We start from the raw sequence: 22838 nt of genomic DNA, 5'->3' as shown, positions 1-22838 counted from the left end.
CCCAGGCTTTCTGCAGGAGTGGGTTCTGAGCACCTCCCTTGGTGCTGGCGTGGAGCTGTGGAGCTGGAGAGCTGGGTGTTGAATCGGGATGCTCGGTTTTTAAAAGCTTTGCAAGTTTATGTGAGTGCTGTCCAAATCCCCCTCAGAGTCTGCCTGACGTTGGCAGGGTGGATGTAACCCCAGCCCTCCCTGCCCCCGCCTCTTAGGAACACCGGCCTCTTCTATTTGCTTTTAGATGCTGTAATCCTTTTTGGAACAAAATAGAGTATAAACAAACAAAGCTGGATATTTTACATTTTTAATAGCAGCAAAGGCTTCCATAATAGTTCTGAAAATTAACTTTATGTCATTAGGCGGTTTGTGGCCTTTTGAGCCACACTGTCAGTGTCTGGCCCTGGGTTTATATAGCAGCCTATATAAGCAGCCAGTCTGGGGAAATTAATGGCAGCCAGTAATTTGCATTATGTGTGATGTTCCTTTTGTGGTAGATGTTTGTTCTCAGTGTTTGATTTCAAATGGAGTTTTATTAGTGGAGTGTTAGGGGATGGAAAAAACAAGGAGATAGATCAAAGGCCATTTACCTTAAAATCCAGTGTATGTCCGAATCACATTGCACTCTGAAGTCATGCCTATTCCGCCACCTTCCTGACTCACCTTCACCACAATGTCCTCCATGGTGTCAGCATGTTGCATGTTTACCAGATGGAACTGTGGATGCTCCACCTGGATTTCCAAATAGTGCTGTTTTGATAATCAAAATTGAAGTGTTCTCTAACTCAGGAAGTGTGACCGCAGTTTCAGAATGATGCTTCCCAAGTTAGCCCCGGGGAGCCTGGGTGTGGATGAGGGCATGGAGCAAATAGACACGGGGTAGTGGTTCCTATCCACTCATCCAGCTGGCTTTGGTGGAAGCATGCCACTGGACCTCCTCTCCTTTGATCAAGGAAGGAAAAATCTCATGGCAGAGGAATACAATGCCTTGCAGGATCCTTTTGGCCTCAGCTCATCCTACTGCTGACCAGTGATGTAGAGCACTGTGGGAAGTTCCCCTGCATCTGTCTCCTCAAATCCACCCTCTGCTTTTGCTTTTCCTGATAGAAATGCTCTTCCACTTAGTTGCCTGTCCATCTCCTTGCATTTGCAAAGGCTCATACTAGAAACGCTCTTTCTCCTCGAGAAGCATCTCTGATCTCCTTTAGACCTAAAGAAGCAGAGTTACTTCTCACTGCCTTCAATATTTGTGCACATAACTCTCCTGGAGTCTGTTAACACAACACTTGGCATAGTCATTATGAATATGTCTTCTTCTCCTCCGACCATTTCCTTGATCTCTCCATCCCAGGCCTAGCCCAGGGCCTGGAAAACAGTAGGTAGGCACCTAAGGACTCCGATAAAGGAAGACGCAGCAGGATGCAATATCCCCCAAAGGCAGAAGCTGTAACCTGTCTGGGTGAAATCCCCCAATAAATTCCATTCTTTGTTGTCATCTATTCTGCTTTTCATGAGGGAGTGTTTGCACCACATGAAAAGTAAAAGCAAGCACTCCTGTCAGAGGCACACTGGCCACTGGAAAGCCCAGCTTTTCCTAGCTGGGTATTTAGCCAGCCCACCACTTAGGTGTTTGTTTTGTTTTGTATTTTAATGATAGAGTGTCTCATGGGGTGTTATCTCTTCCTCTTATGTATTTGGAGAAGAATAGATGATCAAAGATACCAACTCTAGGAGAGGATTTAAAGTCAAATTGTGTTTCTGTGTGAGTAGAAAAGGAGACAGGGGAGACTAGGTATGGGGTATCGTGAAGTAGGGAAAATGTTTTAGAAGCTTCCTGGTGATTTTTGTATGCAGCCATCTTTCATATCCCTGGGAGATAAAATCACCATAAAGGGTCATAAACCACTGTCAGGGTATTTGACAAGCCCCATAGGTAGTTGTTCCAAGCCAGTAAAAGCATCTTAATTGACCCAAATGACAACAGTTATGTTATAAATATCTAGAATTTATGGCCTGAGAAGGCATAATCAAGTCTTCCATCAGTTAAGTCTGCATAGGAGAAGCTTGAGGATTTAAGATAGAGCTGCAAGTTGGGGGAAATGGGATTAGCCTTAACTTTATGACAGACACCAAGCTAAGTGGATCTCAGTGCTTTCAAGTTCCTGATCCTCAGGAGTTAAAGGCAGTGGTGTTGCATAGTTGGGAAAAGCCACCCAGACCCCTCTGGACAGCTGTTATTTTATTGGCCTTGTAAAGTCTCACATTCAGCGTGACAAATCCAAGACCATATACCTGGGAAGAAGAGATGCTTCAGACGATGTGGTACAGAGGAAATAGACTAGAGGGGTTAGAGGGCGAAAGCCTGTGTGTTTATGCCCAGGCTTCCTAGGAATCTGCAGAGTCCCTGTGAAAAACAAGTAGATGCTGGTCCCGAGATCCATGTGGGCTGGGAGAGGATGCCTCACTGTCTCCAGTACTGGAGTACAGGAAATTGAAGGCAGACTTTTAAAATGAGTTTTTGTATCCAAACACTCCGCCTAGTTTTCAAACCAGTTAGACACTAGATTCAGATCTTTAAATTTTGATTTGCTTTCTAATTATTTTATTGGAAGAGATGTGTTACTATCAAGCAGGGCTACCACTTTGAAAGCAGAAATTAAGATAAAACCAGTCTGGAAAAGAGTGCCATAGTTTAAGTAAATTTGATAATGCTGCTCAGCCACACAATGCCCCGGGGGACCCACTGGCCAATGGAGTGGAGCTGTCTTCAAGGTGAAAGACAAACAGCCTAACCCTGATTTGTAGGCTTCAAACGTGACGGTCACTTGCTTGGCCATGAAGGGCTCATGTTATAAAATACTGCCATCTATGAAGTCAGGAAACTTTCTTAAATGAATTTAAGAACAGCCCTTCAAATAAAGCTGCAGATAAAATCCATAGAGAGGTCATTTGTGTTTGAACTTCAGAGATGAAGCTTATCCCTGATAAATCTGATCCTTCAGTAAGCATTCTGGGGCTCTGGCAGACATACCTCAAACACTGAAGCAGTGTTGCTCATAGAAATCCTTTCAACTCCCGCTTACTCCATCCATTGGTCAAGAGGTCTCCCAACATTCATCCAGACAATCCTTACACACATCCGCGTTCTAACAGTTTCTTGAGACCAGTTAGGTTCCAAGTTATGTGCTCCCTTTCTTCCTTCTCAGGAGTATGAAACAGAACTTCAGTTGGGAGTGTATTTTGGTCCAGATTTCCTGTGTACTTCCATACCCTTCAACAGTACATCTCCCAAATCTGAAACTCCATGGCTCACACTGTGGGAGCAATAGCAAATCTGGACCTGATTATGAGATGATGAAGCGGGGAGATGCAGGCATGGGAAGGGATCAGTGTACAAACGTATAAGCCCTGATGCAGCCCAGCCCGCTGCGAAGGACAGATCGTTTTGGGTTTGAACCCTGCTTGTACATTTCAGCCTAATGAAGTCTAGCATTTGCTTTGTGTGGCGCTTGGGGAGCTTTTGGTGTTAACAGGATTCTTTTCTAAAGAAATTCCTTTGGATCCCTTCAGAATTTGTTCTGTTTCCAGGTTCCAATAGGAAAAACATGGACAAGATTTTAATAGAAAAATAGCGCTCCAGGTTTTTTACTTGGCAATCTCCCTGCTCCAGGGCTACTCTGGCTCGAGTACATGAGCGGGTCAGAGTGGTGGAGAATCTCAGGGCATTTGTCTCCTGGTGGAAGGGACAGGAGAAACAGGAGCTACCCAGGAAGGTCGTTGCTGAGAAGTGAGCCTACAGCCAGTGTCTCCATTTAGTTCTCATTTTGCTGGAGATTTTGCTCCATCTAAAATCATGTGTTATCACATGTGTCCTGTGTTCATTTCTCTCAGATGAAAGGAAGCAAGGTCTTCCCCTGACATCTCAGACATGGCTGTCTTCCTGTTGCTGGGGGAGAATAGTGGTGGTGTGGTTGGGAGGTGGGTAGGGTTTTTTGAGGGATGTATGTGTGTATGTCTTAACTGGTTTCTAAAGATAATATGTCTCAGGGTTACTATTACTCTGAAGAAATACCATGACCTAAAGCAAGTTGGGAAGGAAAAGGTTTGTTTGGCTTCTACTTCCACATTGTAGTTGATCGATCACTGAAGGAAGTCAGGACAGGAACTCAAACAGGGCAGGAACGTGGAGGCAGGAGCTAATGCAGAGGCTGTGGAGGGGTACTGTTTACTAGATTGCTCCCATGACTTGTTCAACCTGCTTTCTTACAGAACCCAGGACCACCACCCCAGGGTAGCACCTACTATGGGCTGAGTCCTCCCACACCAATCACTAATTAAGAAAATGCCCTGCAGGCTTGCCTATAGCCTAGTCTCATAGAGGCATTTCCTCAATTGAGGTTCCTTGCTTCCATTGACTATAGCATGCATCATGTTGACATAAAAGTAGCCAGCACACAATATATATTTATTATTAAAAATGTTAAATGATTGGAGCTGGGATGATGGCTTGCACATCAGGTGGAGGTGGTTGTCGCCAACCCTGAAGACCTGTGTGATCACTGCGGCCCACACCTAGCCAAGAAGGAGCCAACTCCACGAGATGTCCTCTGACCCCCAGCACTGCAGAAGTTAGTCAGTGATTAAATCATACAAGTCTCTGTATAAAAAAAAAAGTCAAAATCCCCTCAAATCCACCACATAGAAATGCTAACATTTCGGGGAACTTTTTCTATAGCCTGATGAAAAAGAATGAGATTGTATTATGAAAGTTGCTGTAACTGCCCTTTGAAGTTCGCGCTGTGTGCTGTGTGTGGCATGCTGTGTGCCACGCACACACACTGATGTGTGCACCCAGCATCATCGCTGTTATCTATCCAGCCCTTGTTAAAACGCCGCCTGTTAGACCCCTGAAGTTCCCTGTGCTTAACCTTTATTTGTTTATCCTATGGTTTCTTTAAAATAAATCCATAAAGTGAAATTTCACATTGATAAAGGGAAATGTTGTGAACTGACTTCCGGGGGGGGGGGGGTGCCACGCCCCCCACTGCTGGTCTCCAGTGTTCCCCGGCTTCCTAGCTTTTTGTTTTCTGTTTAATTCCAGTAAGTGCAGAATGCTTGGATTGTTTCCACCACTTGGTGATGTTTTGTAAATTAACAGAAACTGCCGCAAAGTGAAACTTTCAAGTCCCTTCAAGGAGAGATGCTCTTGTGGAAGTAAAGAGGGTCTTGGTTTCTCACCTGTCACTACAGTCCCTTAAACTTGTGCTTTCTTTGGAGGTAAGATTGGTGTCTTCAGTCCGTGAGGGGAGATTCCCAGTGCTGGGAATGAGCAGGGCCCACCACCCTCCCTTCAGCCTTTACAAACACCCAAAGGAAAGCTTGGCTAATGGGTCAATTTTTGCTGGCCATACGTTTTAAATCTGGGATTTCTTAGTCATTGAAGGGTTGAGGCTCAGGCCCTTTTATCCTTTTATTAGTGAATTCACTGAAGTGTAGGCAGACAGAAAGCGTTCAAGTGGCCGCAGATAAACTTGTTAAATCCTTGGGAGTCTTTCCTTCTTGCTCTGGGCGTTTATCATCGTGGTGGAGTTAAAAGGCAATTAGGCCTGTAGGTCTTTGCTGGTTTGTTTATTGGCCTTTTACACACGGGTGTTGAAGAGACAGGGCCAATTCCTTATTCCAATTCTGATGGCCAGAGGGGAAGGAGACCTCAGCCCAGCAATGTAGGTCTCCTTGAAAGACAGACTTGGCAGAAAGTGGGAGGAAAATCATTTCAATATAGTACCTGTTCCCCACAATGCTCATTGTTGGTGGAAAATGCAGTCCTCGATGGTTCCATGCTGTGTTCCATTTCCTGGGAAATGGTTTATGGAGGGGCATTTGATGAAAAAGTTTGCTCTAATTGTTCACTGCCCCAAGGTGTTAGGGAAGGTGGGGGCATCCTGGAAATGTTCCTTTCCAGTCTCTGGAGTACACACACACACACACACACACACACACACACACACACACACACACACACACGATAAAGGAGTGCCAACAGTTTGAAAGCAGGTGGGGGCAAATTTCCACTCAGCACCCTGCCCCCCCACTCCCCACCCCTCAGCACCCCCACCCCTGTTCTCCCAGTCTCTCTAGTCAAGCTGGACTTAGAAAAATTCATGAAAGGAATCTTGGCGTTCTCCACAACGTCTCCCTTCTTCCTCTTCCCTCCATGGGCTCATGGCCTTTAGCCTACAATCCTGTGAGGGAAGTCTTGCATTGGACTAAAGTTTACCCCTGATTAACAGTCGCGCCTTAGCCAAGAGACATGGCTCCTTCTGCAAACCTATCCTTGAAATCTGACTTTCCTCACTATCAACATGGGCACTTCCCAGAGGGATCCATTGGAACCTCTCCAGCTGGGCATGCTCACTAGTTTAAACACTGGACTGATGGGCCTGGGAGGTGACCTAAGTCAGGTCCCCAGCACCACATAAAAAACCAAACACAGTGGTATATGCCTGGATTCCCTTCATAGGTGAACCCCTGAGACTCACTAGCCAGTCAGACTCACTCTAGCTGAACTGGGAAGTTCCAGGTTAGGTAAGAGACTGTCTCAAAAATAGAAGATGGATGCGCTGTGAGACAGCTCGGGGGGAAAAGATCCTTGCCACGAAGCTTGATGACCTGAGTTCAAGTCTAGAAACCCACATGGTAGAAGGACAGATTGTTCCTGACCTTCACACATTCACTGTGGCACACACATGACCAAACACTCACATGCATGCACATTCAAACACCAAATAAAATTTTAAAAATGAAAGTGAAGAACAATTACCATGATATACCATGTTAACCTCTAGTCTCCATATACATTCATGCACATGTGCACACACATAGCCTCACAAACATGTACATGCACAGACAGAAACTCTTGTCTAACACACACACACACACACACACACACACACACACACATACACACACAGGTTGAGGAGTCAGGTACTCTTGAGTTTGATCTTGGGTTCTGTGTTCTAACTTGGTGGGTCCAGTCAATTTCAGTCTCTGTAAAATTAGGACAAAGATGGTCTCTTCCATTCTGATTTGAGAAACTAAGTGTGCAGAGAGCTTATCGTGGCACAGGAGACAATCAGTGATAGCTGTTATTATTTAAATGTTCATTTCTGACACACAGATGTAGTGTATGTTTGTGTAAACACATAGTCATAAGACAATTACCTTGAAAAAAGAAAACTTGGCTATTTTTAATCTTACCCATGTAGGGTACTACTGAAGTATCAAAGCCCCAACTGTATAGAAAGAAAATCTTTGCCCCTGTCCCAGACACCTGGAATGTAAGGACTTGATTTCCACAGCTGAGGGCAATGGTCCTCCTCTCTTGAGCAGCCACTCTTATTCAAATGCGGGTTTCTTCGGAGCTGGCACCCTGCCTTAATTCTCTCCACTAAAGAAAACACAATAGATAACTGCGCCTTTTATTCCCAATGTGACCCTCCACATTCTGAAACTAATTTGCCATTGAATCTTGCCAGCCTCTGCTGGAGGACTTCCTCTGGCTGAGGAATGTGGTTCTGATTAAGGACATCCTATAAGACCCAGGAGACAGCCTGGGAAGGAAATGGGTCTGAGACAGAGGATGGATTTCTAGCCGCTCGTGGGACATGTCGTGTCAGAGACTGAAGGTGTGGGGAGTTTCTCCTTAGGAAGACTCTCGGAGAGAGGAAAGCAAATGGCTGACAAATTGGCATCTTTTATGCAAGGCTGACAGGCAAGCAGGCCTCTTAGCAGAAAGAGGATATGCAGAGCCCTGAGGCCAAAAGGCAGGCAGCAGGCTTTTTGAAGTTCCTGCCTGCATGCCACTTCTAACAGCAAGACTTCAGCTGTATGGCCCTCCTCATAAAGATAGGAAAACCTACTTTTCAACTCAAATATCATAGTTCAAAAAAGTGATATTTCATTTCCCTCCCTAGCACTTGCACTGAGGCAGGCTTCTGTTCTGCATAGAAGAAGCAGGCTGGTTTTTTAATCCCTACTGTTCTATGAACTGAGCTGCAAATGCTAAACTTTGCCTTATTCCATAGAGGTGGTGGAGAGTTCCCCCTTGGGCCCTGCTAAGCACTGACTGGCCCCTGCCCTGACTAGTGGGTAACTCAGGAACTTGGGATACCCCACTTGCTCCCCCTGGCCTGACGGGGTGGGCATCTGTGGCAGCAAAGACAATAGAGGTACTGAACGGGCAGTAGGATTTTGAAGAACGTGGAGTTTCTTTACCAAATACCTAAGAATCGACTAATAGTTGTAACTCTAATATGATTTTCTTGTTAATCTCTGTCAAAGCATGAAATCCGATATGTTAACCATGACTAAGCCGTGAAATTTGTCAACTTTGTCTGTAATTTACACGAGCTCTCTATTTTTTCTCCCCCTAAGTCTTAAACACAAAGTGTAGAACATTACTTCCCAGCATGCTCTTCCCAGCAGGCTGTTAGTATCCTTTGACAAGTAAGAACAGAGGGTATGCATTTCTCATGCTGTTTCAGGAACCAAGGACAGATAACAATAAAACGTGAAAAACGAAGTTATTTTCCTTTGAGGTGATAACCATGAACATACTACATTTGCTTAGATGTCAGTGAGTATCGATAAACATTCAAATTAGTTTTATGGTTCCTGTCAATGGACATAATAATAAACTTCCTTAAAGTGGTAGATTGTTTTGAGGAAAAAAATAATAAATGAATAAAACATGCATTATTTCCTGTTCAGCTTCAATTATAGGTTGTATGATTAATCTCTTCAAGCCAGTGTGAATATAGGCTCTCTACGTTGACTATGTGGGTAAAGTTGTGTAAGGCATTTAACTGCCACCCTGCCCCTGGCTTTTTTCTTCTAAAAAGGCTAATTTGTAGGTAGCTTTAAAGCTGTATGAGGCTTAGAGCTGGACACACCTGCCCTTTGCCCATTGAGGCCAGTACCTCACTCAGCAGGCCATGTTTGGTCACTTGGCTACCCCAGGAAAAAGTTAATTTCAGAAAACTGAAAGAAAATGGAGGAACAATGGGCAGTTTGGAGCAGTGGACAGCTTTCCCTGTGTAGGAGAGCAGCTGGCGAGGAGAAAGGAATGCTGGAGAATGGGCAAGTGGTCAGGCTGGGATGTCATTCTCTTCTGTCCCTGCCAAACCCTTTTCTCTTAGACTCAAAGGAAAATATCCCAGAACCTCCCCAACTGTTTCCTGACCTCTGCGCTGCAGATCCTGGATCTGATAATCAGATGGTTTAGAACTAAGAGCACTTTGTCAACTTGGGTCACCGCATAGCCAGTGCTTTAAAACTTTTTTTTTTAAATACAAATCTTGGACAGTGCTCCAGAACCTAAGAGAGCCCTTCCCAGAAACCTGGCTGCTGGGTCTGAAGGACAGGACCTGTGCAAACAGTCAAGCTAGCCTGTTCATTCATCAACAATGAAGCCAGAGCCCATGGAGCCTAGCCAGTTGCTCTACTGCTCAGCTGACCCATGGTGTCCAGTGCCCAGCCATGTCTGCCCACTTTACAGTTTCTCACTGTGGCCCAGCCTCTTCCATTCCCACCCAAATATGAGAGAGGAATCCCAAGGCAGAGGACTTCGGGGTTCTTGTGGTCCCATTGGAAATCTCTTGGACCCTTAAATAGCCTGTGGCTATTAGAGGACCTACAGATGCTCTTACCACCTCAAAAGCAGTGCTTTGTAAAAGCATGGAACTGAAAAAAGGACTTTCTTATGGAGAGGGTCCACAACTTTTACCAAATGCTCTCAAATTTGTGACCCCCCCAAAAGGGTCAAGAATGATTTCCCTATAATTTGTGCCCCTAAAAGTCACTTTGCCAGTTCTGATTGTGAGTTGCAAGGTTAACAATTACATCCACTTTAACCTTTCAAGGCAAATGTAGCATATAATCCTCTGAGTGCCTGAGATCCCAGGCTTGCTTGTAAAACAGCAATTGGGTTGTGAATTCCTTAAGTTGTCTCTGCAGCTGAATTCTAACTAGAGCCAGGTTCTGACTATCTTAGAGCTGAGAGGCTGCAAATCTATTGAAATAGTTCAGGTTTCTTTATAATGACCTGTTCATTCTGAGCGACGAACAATCAGTTCTTGGCTTAATTCTGTTTTGGTCTTAGATTAGGATTGCCAGATTTAGCAAGTATCGGAAGGCTTGGGAGTGTTAGAGCAATTGGCTGGGTTAAAAACATGTTCTGTTTGCAGAATTCTGGTTCAGTTCCCAGTGTCCACATAGAGGCTAACAGCAAGCTGTAACTCCCATTTGGAAGGGTATGAACACCCTCTTCTAGTCTCCTCAGGCACCAGGCAAGCATGTGGTGTACCTTCATACATGTAGGCAGAAGACTTGTGCACATAAAAAATAAAAGTAAATAAATGAATGTAAAATTATGGAGCTTGAGAGATGGTTCAATGGATAAGAGCAGGAGCTTCTCTGGCAGTTCAGTTCCAAGCATCCACATCAGACAACTCACAACCACCTCTAAATCTAGCTCCAGAGAAGCCAATGTCTTTTACCTCTACTGGAAACCTATACTCACATGCAATCTCCAGTCACACACACACACACACACACACACACACACACACACACACACACTTTAAAGGTACATTTTTTTTTTAAAAAAAGTACTTTTCTATTAGCCTTTTTTGTTATAGAAATTAGGCAACATTTTCAGTAAACAGTGACAGGTTCAGGGGTCAGGGACAGGGATCATAGAAATGTTCTAAAACTGGTATTAATTTAGTCAAAATCATTGAATTTCACACTCAAGAGCATGAACTTGATGAATTACATTTCAGAAAATTGTTAGAAACTTAAGGCTAGCATTGCTTAGTTTTTCTTTATTAATAGAATGAAAGCCATAAATCTATGCATTCGAATGAAAGAAACTCTTAGGATCTGTGCTATACTTTGGTAAAATTTCTGGGCCCACAGAAGCTCATTCCCAGATGACAACTGATGCCCCTCCTGGGATTCTGTCCACTGCTGGGCAGTGGCGGTGAGGCTCCTCACTAGCCAAAGTGAAGAGCTGTGGCTTTTGGAAGTGTCCTCTTGTGGACTCTCACAGCAATCCATTGGGGCAGCTGGGCTTTCGTGCTGAAAGCACAGACAGAGGGCAGTACCTGTCTTGTGGGTGGGATGGAGCTTGGGGTCTGTTTAAGAAGCAGAAGCACATGCCTGCTGAAGCAGGCTGACACTCCCTTCCTAACAAGAGTGGTACAAACAGGTGTCTGTGTACCATTACTTCAGGCTCCACTAGGAAACCCCTTTATCGACACCCACAAAACTCATGTGTGACTTTAGTGTCAGGTACTCTGAGGAGCACACATGGGCCGGGATGTGAGATAGGAAGGTTGTTGAGTTAGGGCACTGGTTTCGAAGAACAGAGTGACTGTGAAGGAGATCACACCAGTCTACAAGAACAGAGTGACTGTGAAGGAGATCACACCAGTCTACAAGAACAGAGTGACTGTGAAGGAGATCACACCAGTCTACAAGAACAGAGTGACTGTGAAGGAGATCACACCATTCTGTAAGAACAGAGTGACTGTGAAGGAGATCACACCAGTCTACAAGAACAGTGACTGTGAAGGAGATCACACCAGTCTACAAGAACAGAGTGACTGTGAAGGAGATCACACCATTCTGTAAGAACAGAGTGACTGTGAAGGAGAACACACCAGTCTACAAGAACAGAGTGACTGTGAAGGAGATCACACCAGTCTACAAGAACAGAATGACTGTGAAGGAGAACACACCAGTCTACAAGAACAGAGTGACTGTGAAGGAGAACACACCAATCTACAAGAACAGAGTGACTGTGAAGGAGATCACACCGGTCTACAAGAACAGAGTGACTGTGAAGGAAATCACACCAGTCTACAAGAACAGAGTGACTGTGAAGGAGAACACACCAGTCTACAAGAACAGAGTGACTGTGAAGGAGATCACACCAGTCTACAAGAACAGAGTGACTGTGAAGGAGAACACGCCAGTCTATAAGAACAGAGTGACTGTGAAGGAGATCACACCATTCTGTAAGAACAGAGTGACTGTGAAGGAGATCACACCAGTCTACAAGAACAGTGACTGTGAAGGAGAACACACCGGTCTACAAGAACAGAGTGACTGTGAAGGAGAACACACCAGTCTACAAGAACAGTGACTGTGAAGGAGATCACACCAGTCTACATGAACAGAGTGACTGTGAAGGAGAACACACCGGTTTACAAGAACAGATTGACTGTGAAGGAGAACACACCAGTCTACATGAACAGAGTGACTGTGAAGGAGAACACACCGGTTTACAAGAACAGAGTGACTGTGAAGGAGAACACACCAGTCTACAAGAACAGTGACTGTGAAGGAGATCACACCAGTCTACAAGAACAGAGTGACTGTGAAGGAGATCACACCATTCTGTAAGAACAGAGTGACTGTGAAGGAGATCACACCAGTCTACAAGAACAGTGACTGTGAAGGAGATCACACCAGTCTACAAGAACAGAGTGACTGTGAAGGAGATCACACCATTCTGTAAGAACAGAGTGACTGTGAAGGAGAACACACCAGTCTACAAGAACAGAGTGACTGTGAAGGAGATCACACCATTTTGTAAGAACAGAGTGACTGTGAAGGAGAACACACCAGTCTACAAGAACAGTGACTGTGAAGGAGATCACACCGGTCTACAAGAACAGAGTGACTGTGAAGGAGAACACACCAGTCTACAAGAACAGTGACTGTGAAGGAGATCACATCAGTCTACATGAACAGAGTGACTGTGAAGGAGAACACACCAGTCTACAAGAACAGTGACTGTGAAGGAGATCACACCAGTCTACATGAACAGAGTGACTGTGAAGGAGAACACACCGGTTTACAAGAACAGAGTGACTGTGAAGGAGAACACATCAGTCTACATGAACAGAGTGACTGTGAAGGAGAACACACCAGTCTACAAGAACAGAGTGACTGTGAAGGAGATCACACCATTTTGTAAGAACAGAGTGACTGTGAAGGAGAACACACCAGTCTACATGAACAGAGTGACTGTGAAGGAGAACACACCGGTTTACAAGAACAGATTGACTGTAAAACTCTTTAATCTTGAGGCCTACCTCCTTTAGAGTTAATCACCATCCTCTTGAAGCAGCTATTGGCTTATGGGACTTAGGAGAATCACTGTAGCTTCTGCTAGACCAGTGGTTCTCAACCTTCCTAATGCTGTGACCCTCTAATACAGTCCCTCATGTTGTGGTGACCCCCAGCCATGAGATTCTCCCATTGCTACTTCATAACTGTAACTTGCTACTGTCATGAATCGTAATGTAAATATCTGATATGCAGCCCCTTCACCACCCACAGATTGAGAACTGCTCTGCTGAGACCTCAAGCCAAGTTCTTCTATTTTTCTCTGACTGTTCTAAATGTTATTTAACAAATAGTGGAAAGGAAAGAAAAAGGAAAAGAAACAATCGGAGAGGTGCTAAAGCCCCGCCCCCCAGAGACCCTTTCTTTGTGTTCTTTGTCCACTTGAGACATGTCTCCTTCTGCAGTCAGATGTAGAGGTCAGTGAGACATGGAGGAAGTTGGACAGTAAGGAACAAGAAGGATGAGAACAGTGGACAAGTTGATAGCAAGAGCTGAGGCTGCCTTAGACTTGAGGGAGCTGAGAGGACCTTTCTAGGAGACCTTCTAGCTCTCCACCTTGGACAATTTCTAACTAGACAGTTGCTAAGACCCAAATATTTTCATTCTAGTAAGCTGCAACAAGGCCCAGTCTTCACACATAAACTAACATGATTCTTCTAACTTTACTTGATGTGAGCTCAGGATCCTGAGATGGAAAGAAATCAGAGCCTAGAATCAAGAGCTCCACTGGGGGGGTTGCCTTCCAGCTAAACAGAGAGCTAATTGGTTGTCCTCATTGAGGGGAGGTCAAGCTAATTGAGTCTTCTTCCCAGTGTAGCAATGGACGTGTTAATTCAGTGAGTCCTACCTTATTTTCTCATTCAATCCACTGGTGAGGGTGGCACCTTGGCCATTCTACTCTTAATCATTTATATTACAGTGCAACCAGGTGCCTTTCTTTGGAAAAAACTCCACAAAACCATCAATTTTGCTGCTTTTAAATGTCTTCTCTCAAATGTCCAAATAAGTGAGGTTTCACCACTTTTGGTTGTTTCTCCTTCTATTTCTCCTTCTCTTCTTCCTCCTCCTCCTCCTTCTTCTATAAAGTGGGTGACTTTTAGGTCTTTGTTAAAGAGGCCATTTTTTTGAGGCCCACTCCTCTTTCATGTTTTTGGTCAAACCTGAGTGTGAGGAGTACAGTAATAATCTTAAAGTTCTGTTTTTGTTTTGTTTTGATATTCCTGAAGAAGAAGCCAAACGGTCATTTGGTAGCTCCCCATACAGAGGCCTGGCCTGTGTTCGTGATGTTCTTCTCCTCTGTGCGCTTTTCCTCTCAGTGTTTAGGCAATACTATTTCTATTAGAGACATTTTCTCTCCACGATGATTCTGAATGGTTCAGCAAGTCTTAGAGGTCCCATGCCTGTAACAGATAATAGTGTGGCTACTTTGGGCTTTTTTTTTTTTTTTTTTACTTCAGTTGTCTCACCGTAGGGCTATTTTACATGGTTTCTGTAAAGTACTGGAGAAAGTGGTGTTTCTCTCTTACTGAGACCACAGTACTATAAGACATCATGTTCTTAAGGATGCTGTGAGTGAGAGCTGGCCATTGCTCAAATGTTATATTAAAGCAGTGACTCTCAACCAGCACTGTTCCCAGCCCCCATCACTGGGCATTTGGCTCTGTTTACTAATATTTTTAATTGTCTCAGGCTGAGAAATGGGTGATACCGGCATCTGGCAGGTAGCTGAGGACGCTATTGCAACCCAATATGGACAGGTGATCCTGGTAGAAAATAATGTTCTTGTCCCAAACTTACATATATTAAGTTGAAACCCTGGCATTTAAGGAATTTTTGCTCAGTTTACTTTTCCTCAAGGTCTGAGGAAAAAGAGGGAAAATACTCTATTTTTTATGAATTCCACATCCCATGTGGATCCAGGCATTACTGAGCACAAGGAGTACCCCTAAGCTGGGCAAAGTGCACAATTAAGGGAGGTCTCAGCTCTAACAGCTGCCTTAACTCTGGGGAGAGACAACTTTGACAAAAGCCCAGGACTAAAAAGTTACAAGGATGTTTAGTTTGTGATAAAAATCATCTTGAGATTAAAGTCTTTCTTCCTGCCCATAAAATGGTATGTTCTTCAAATAACTCAGAAACTGGCAGCGTTTAACCGTGCTGTGAGTAGGGGGCCAAGCTTGTCGCCCATAGCCATGCCCCATTCATTCCGTCCTCCTTAGCAAGTGTGTTCGGGTCGCCATAGTCCTCATCATTTCTCTACTCTGTTTTAGAATTGATCCGTTTTCTAAATGTGCTGTCTGCATAAATTGACTCATGGGGACCATTTCCCAGACCCAAGTTCTTCCTCTGTCTTTTGTCTCCATGTTCTTATTCCTTTACTGGAGCAAAGATGGTTGCTGAACACCGGTGCTTTCTCCTTTTCACATACAAGAAAGAAAAGTGAGACTCCTTCCCAAGACCCCCAGCAAAGGCTCCCTATGTCTCATTGGCTTGGGATCATGTGCTCATCCTAAACCAGTGCTGAGGCTAGAACAATGCTAAGAGACAGCAGACTGTCGCTGTGACCTAGGTGTGCCATACCCATGAGCTGGATGGAACTTGATGGATTCATGTGGGTTGGGCTGCATGTCTGGCAGATGTGTGTGTGCCCACAAAGGGAAGTTAGGGTGAGATAGATAAGGAGAGAAAAAAGGTGCCTAGGAGAAAAATACAGCTTCACACACAAACACACACACACACACACACACACACACAACTTGTTTCTAGAAAATGTGTATTCTATAGCCCAAAGACTTACCAAAGTTCTTACCCCATTTCAGTCAGCTAGCTGACTGACTCAGACAGTGTTATGAATCTCCCAACCTCCCTTCTTAGCCACATGTAGACGTCGCTGTCCAAGAGGGATGAAAAACCCATTATCAACTGTCTTAGACTATTAGACGGACTGTGCAAACACATAGTGATGGTGACATTAGACCAAAGCAGTTCCATTCAGTTTCTGCAGTTTAGAAGTGTAGCACTAGCTCCGACGCACCCGAACAGCTGTGCCAGCCTTATTTCGGAAGCCAGTGTCTAAATTTATCCCAATCTTCATTGTCACAGGTCAGTGTGGGAAATCTTCTGAGGTCAGTGATTGAGGTAATTGGCTTGGAAACATCTCTGTTAAATGACATAATTGGTTTTAATTACGTAATTATGCCACTTAAAGTGTGGGGGTGAAAGGTTACCCTTATATTTAGCAGTGAGATTCCCCAAATGAAGCCAGGGCTTTTAAAACAGTGGGTCTTCAAAGTTCTCTATTTTTTTTCCAGAGGAAAGCCAGAGTGGGCTTGCCTTGGCACTGGTGGTTTAGGGGTGATTATCCTGCATGAGGCAGTGCCAGGTCTGCGCCTGTGTATAGGAGCCTTTGTAAGGAGAGGCAAGAGCTTCCGTAAGACCTCCTTGTGATCTGACGTTAATGAGCAGTGGGAACTCAACCGTCAGCAATTGAATCTGATTGGGCAGGGTAATTATATGATTGCCTCTGGTGTTTGCACATGCACAGGGATATTTTTATTGGAAAAAACCTAATTGCTTACTTACTTAGTTGGAGGGCAAACCTAAACAAATTTGTGTTGTCATAGGTTAAAAAGACATCGTTTCTTTGTCTCTAAAGTAGCTGCCAGCTCCCCTTCTTAGAAGTGAGTGTTTTGTTTCTTCCTGGGTTCAGTCGGGGCTATTTTCGAGCCCGGTGTTTTATGATGAATATTTGAACCTAAAGGAAAGCCACTCCAGGCTGTGAGCTTCTGGTATGACAACTTGGTGCTAGTTGCCTTTTCTACCTACCGTGGCTTCTTTCCTAGTGCACAAGCAGCTAGGACTCTGGGCAACATTCAAGCTTTTTGTCGTTGTTTTTGTTTTTCTCTTGCTTGTTTTCTTGCCCAGGTGGAGGCCCCTCACAACACTGGCTTCCTTGGCTGTCTAGTTTCTCTTTATTGCCTAAGACAAGTGGGAGGGACTCTGTCTGTAATGGGCTTGTAGAAATAAAAAACACCCAGGCTAGGAGGCACAAGATGTTCCCTCCGCAGTCTCAGTCATGTGGGGCCTTGGGAGGAAAACTGAGGCACAATAGGTGAGCCAAAGGGAGGAACTCTAGGTGCTTCTGAGTCAGACCTCTAAAATCAACCTCAAGGGAAGCTTACCTCCATTAGGTGGGCTTTAAAACAGACTCCAGAGTATTCTGGCCTCTGCTGTCTCCTCACTTCTTAGAGAACCAGTTACTTCCTAAAATTGTTCCTTTGGGGAGGTCCTCCTACCAGAAGTAGAAATACAACTGGTTTATGGGGAACAACTCATGGTGAGGACAGCAGATGCCAAATCTGGGTGCCCCGGATGGGTACAGACTTATGCGCTGGAGAATGAGGGAGAATAAAGCCCACCACCCCCACTCTACCCCACCCCACCACCCATCCCCGTTTCCCTTGCTCTCCATCCCAGGAATTCTGCACATGCTGACCCACCCCAATCCTTTTACTTCTCAGGCTTGAAACTAAGTGGAAAACCTCCCCTGACTACTCACACACCTCTGAACTGGCTGCCTCTGTACTTGTTAGTGAGTGCTGGATTTCCAGTTCTACTGTGCTGTGATGACTTGTCTCGTTGTCTTCCCCAGCACCCCAGAATCTCCACAAGAGCAGGGCCCGTGTGTACATTCCTCGCTCCTCTCTCCACCCAGAGCCTGGCCCAGTGCTTGAGTGTATGGCGTGAATGAATGAAGAGAGGAATGTTTGCTGGGTGTCCCGGGGGAGCTGTGTGTGCTGCCTGCGGTTCCCAGCCCACGCTGTTAATACTGCTTTCTTGTCGCTTGCAATTTTCATTGCCCTAGATGATCCAGCTCAGTTGGAGGCACGTGTAGGCACAGCCAAATCTCATGCTGAACATTGATCACCTGTCCAACCTTTGCCTAGAGTGGGAGCCCCCAGTTCCTTCAAGAGATCCAACTTTACCTGTCTGTAAAGAAGAAGAGGAGGAGGAGGGAGACAGCGGGGAGGATCCAGTGGCATTGTAACACCAGAGCAGGTCCAGTGTTTACTCTTGCCCTTTTGGAGGTGGGTAACTGCAATTGATGGGGAGTGCTGGGATTAAGAGAGACTGGATAATGACCTTGGATTTGGGGACTCGTTTGTATTCTTTTTTGCTGGAGTATAGGGATTGCACCCTATTTTTATGTTTAATTCATAGCCAGACTGTTGCTCCCTGACTCCCATCAGCATGGACTGTGGATCCAGGCCCAGCAAACACATACTACCTGTTACTGCAGCAGTCCGAGGCAGCTGTGCACCTTTTCTGCATCTGGCTGTGTGGATAGAGAGACGGCTCATTGGCTGGTGCTGTTTAGTGAGCACTACATTGATTATTTTTCTTGCCAAGGTATTTTTGTTGTTGTTTCAACCTTCCACCCCATCCCAAATGACCTCACAGTGGAGAGATCCTGAATGACTATTGAGTAGATGCAATTCCACTTAAGAATACCCCTGCAGCCTTGCCCAAGCCTGAAACACCTCAAACCAGTTCTTCCTCGAAAACATGGACCCATGACACCTCAAGTCTCAGCCAAGTGGCTTTCCTATGGAGCCCCCCAAACTCCGAGCTATCACTGAGTGTGAACTTCTCATTCTTGATTGGCTTACAGGAACACCTTCTGGGTGGATCAATGCTTTCATATGGAAACCACAGTTTCACAAGATAGAACAGAATAAACCCACAGAGGCCGAAGGGCCTTGGCTGTGGTTTTTTTGGGTGGTGGCCTACACCCAGCTTCTCTAGGTACAAATCCACTCTTCCTTGGTCATGTCCTCTTAATGTCTTGGTATTCTGAGTCCCATTACCTTGTAATCTTGAGATTGTATTTCTTAGCAAAATAAGCTCCTACATTTGCATTCTAAGTGTTCCTTCTAGGACAAGGTGTGTGTCCACTCTGTGGTACAGTGTGGGCTCAGAGACATCATGCACTTTGAATCAAATAGCCATGACATTCTTTATTCCTGAGTTCTAAGGAAAGTTCAATTTGACTGTGAGTTTGGGAATACTACCAAGGGATGGTTCACCAACTCATATCCTCTCTAGATTGAGTCAGGTAGTAACTGCCTACAGAAATAAATCACATTCTTTTGCAAATATATATGAGTGGCATTTAATATGTAATTAAGCTAGGCAGTGTCTCCTCCTGTCTAATCACCATATGATGTATCCTTTCAGAATACTTCTGTGTGGGGTGTGTTAGTCCTTCTGTCCCTATCAACACGAGGTCTGAGAAAGAGAAAAGACGAGGAATAGTTAGAATAAGTTATTGCTCTTTCAGGTCACACTCAAACCACTGCTTTGCTCCATTGTTTTTTTTCTTATAGAGTCTTCCTGTCCCTCCCTTGGCTAATTTAGGCAGTGGATTTAACACAGGTGCCATGCCTGCCTCAGCAGCCTGCTTCCTGGCATCATATGCAAATGCCTTAGATATAGACTCCTTAGACGCACCTGGATCTAGTGGGTCAGAAACGCTCTGTGGGGCCCAGCAACCTGGGTTTGAAGGTATCTGTGGTGCTCGGGTGTATACAACACACTCAAAGTCATTGGTTCTACCAGTATGTGATGGGAGGATATTAAAGGAACATAACCAAGTACTGCTCTCCAGGAGATTGATATCCACCAAGGGCATGGAGCATACATTCATCCGCCAGTTAAGCAGAGTAATCTTCATATAATAGAAATTATATTGTGGACTCACTCCCTCCTCCAATGCTCTTCAGCATGGTGTTAGCCTTCTCAGAGATCCTCAAGCATGTATCCAGGTGTGGTGCGGCAGTGGCATAGGCCGGAAGGAGGAAGCAGAGAATTGTAGAGCATCAGTAATGGACTCCAACTTTTTTTTTCATCAAGCAGAATATGTCTACTCCCTTTGTCCTCGTTGGTTGGCACATTCATACAGTAAGCAATATAGAGATAGACAGATGCAATACTCTATTGGTATAATTGTTGGTATTACTAGCCTCATATTGAGGCTAATTGTCAAGTCATTAAGAATGGAGGAAGCATAGCGTAGTTCTTCTTAGTATCACATGTTTTATCAACTTTTCTCTGTGAGTTGGCTGGGCATTAACAGTAGGAACTGAGTGAATGGGTGTGAGATGGCACTTGGATGTGTGGCACCATTACATGGATGGAGCTGATAAAGAACCCTTGATGTTTTAATTTGGTTTCAGTAAAAATGAGGACCGTGTCTGTTAGAATTTGCCTTTTTAAAAACTATGTCAATATGGATCTTTGCAGCATTAAGGTACCATGTACTCCAGGAATAAAGGAGCCAGTTAGATTTTTATAGAATGTAAAAGTAGCATATCTTGCTGGGCAAGGTGGCACACACATTTAATCTCAGCACTCGAGAGGCAGCAGCAGGTGAATCTCTGTGAATTCAAGACTAGCCTGGTCTAGAGAGTGAGTTCCAGGACAGCCAGAGATACACAGTGAAACCCTGTCTCAAATAAAAGAAGAAGAAGAAAAATCATATCTCAGAATTGTGTTTAAAGGAGAAAAATTAACAATTGACTTGTCTTTTGGAAAGCAAATTGGATTTGGGTGTTGCTTTCTGTTTTGAGTATCCCCAACTATGTATCCTCAGTAACAGCTTATTGCTATATGAGTATAGCATCCCTGGTTTTGGACATCATTTGCTCATCAGGATCCTTATTTGTGATCTTCTACAAAGGTGCAGAGTCAGTATGAAGGTACAGACAGGGAGAATGAGGTGTGGCCTTAGGGAAGGTGTGGCTTCCACCCTCCCCAGAATCCCCCTTCCTTGTAAATCCCTCCCTGGAAAGGGGAAGAGAGTCTCCTCAATACCTTTAGATCTCCCATCTTCAACACCTTGTGATCTACCGTTCTCAGTCGGGGTCTTACTATTGCTGGAAAAGCTGGTCCACTCCTCTGCGTGGCAATCCCATATGGACCAAACAGGCATGCCATACCTCTGCTGTCTCAGAACTCAAGCACAGAGGCTGAGAAGCCTTCCTCCATCTGGTAATGACCTCTCTGTTGCTGCGAGAAGTCACAGTGTCCAAGACAATTTATAGAAGAAAGAGTTCATTTTAGCGTACTATGGTTCCAGAAGCATCAGAGTCCATCACGGCAGGGAGGCATATCAACAAGTGGCAGGCATGGCCGCAGGAAGTGGAGAGCTTACATCTTCGACTGCAAGTCCAAAGCCGAAAGAGAGAACTGGGAACGGTCTGAGGCTTTGAAGCTCCAGGCCCAGCCCCAGGGACGTGCTTCCTCCATCAAGGCAGTATCTCCCCACAGCACCGCCGACTGGAAACCAAATGTTCACCCAGGCGAGCCTGTGGAAGAACATTCTCATTCCAACCTTTACACTCCAGCAGCCGAGTGACACGGACCCCAAGTGTATCAGCTGCAAGTTGCACTGTAATGAGTGAGGGCAACACACACTTGCATCCTTTCTATTTGCTGGGGAGCACTTCAGGGCTGCTGTTCCCTGAAGACGATGGAGCTGTAGTCCTCAGGGACACCTGTGTTACTTTCTTAGTAGATCCTTATGGGTGGTTTTTCTTTATGTCTTTATTCCAAGTAATCTCCAGTGCTTGTCTCTTGTCCATGTGCCTGGTATTCCCTAGGCCCATGTGTTTCCCATCTGCATGCACTTATCTCTGCTTTGCTTAGTTTGGGCCTTGTCTGTTGGAGCATCTCTTATCTTCAAGTTCTTGGTATCTAATTCCTGTATCCATCTGTCATCTTCGGGGGCTAGATTGCATCTCCGTATTCTGGGATAAATTTACAAATTTATAACTTCTTTCACTGATGACCTCTTCTTCAATATTTTCTACTGATTCAACCAGTCACTGCCTCTAATGCTGGCTGTGGTCCCATCACTGCATTTTTAATAGGAGGGAAATGGTAGAAACCCCTTCTGTTTCCCATCTTGAGTGTATTCCTCTGCATCAGTGCCCCATAAGAGCATTGCCACTCGTGGGGAAACTGAGTCCCAGTGATGGATATGGTTTGTCAGCAGTCATGCTATTGGCTCCTGGTAGGGGTTGAACATAGCAGCAAGGGCCTGCTTCATCCCCACAGCTCCCAATAAAGATCAGACCTGAGAAGCAAAAACCATAAAAATCACCATTCCTGCCAAACTGACCAAGACCTCACACATATGAAGTATGAATATTTTAATTGCGATTTATCTAGCTCAGAATGATTCTTGCTTCTCTATAGCATAGATTACCTCAATAAACCATGGACTCAAAAGTACTATAACAAGGAGAAAGTTTAAAAACAAAGATATTTTGGTTGGGAACTGTTTTCCCCACCTCTGGTACAGTTAGCAAGGTTCAGAGTCATTTTTGTTTGTCGTAATTCAAAGTTTGGGGAGCAGGCATGGGCTCTTGTTATCCGAAGTAGAGAGGGCATGGCCAATCATTTTGCATTACTGAGGATAACCTCTTCACAGAATTATCCATCCCAAAATGTCAGTAGTGCCAGTGTTTGAAGACTCTGGCCTGAAGAGAATTCATTTAAGCCAATTGTTACCCATTAGGCTGGCAATGTAAACACACTTCTGATTTTGAGTTATCAAGCTGTTGTTTTATACCTCATCTTTTTTTTTT

At 44.7% G+C, this 22838-nt stretch overlaps 1 protein-coding gene across 23 annotated transcripts in view; it reads left to right on the top strand.

The window, feature by feature from the left end:
• Window positions 1-22838, top strand: part of Erc2 (ELKS/RAB6-interacting/CAST family member 2) — an 893602-nt gene that overhangs the window by 779520 nt on the left and 91244 nt on the right. Inside the window, exon 22 of one of the 23 annotated variants that reach the window (XR_003735931.2) lies at window positions 18053-18246. The exons of 20 other annotated variants lie outside the window; for them this stretch is intronic. The gene's annotated coding sequence lies outside the window, so the exon portion shown is untranslated. Of the gene's footprint in view, window positions 1-18052; window positions 20143-22838 lie in introns of those variants that run through there. 2 more of the 23 variants (XR_003735930.2, XM_028882473.2) reach the window with 2 other exon arrangements.

The sequence above is a fragment of the Peromyscus leucopus genome, chromosome 9, assembly GCF_004664715.2.
Source record: "Peromyscus leucopus breed LL Stock chromosome 9, UCI_PerLeu_2.1, whole genome shotgun sequence".
Lineage (NCBI taxonomy): Eukaryota > Metazoa > Chordata > Mammalia > Rodentia > Cricetidae > Peromyscus > Peromyscus leucopus.
This window is presented reverse-complemented; position numbering and strand designations above follow the sequence as displayed.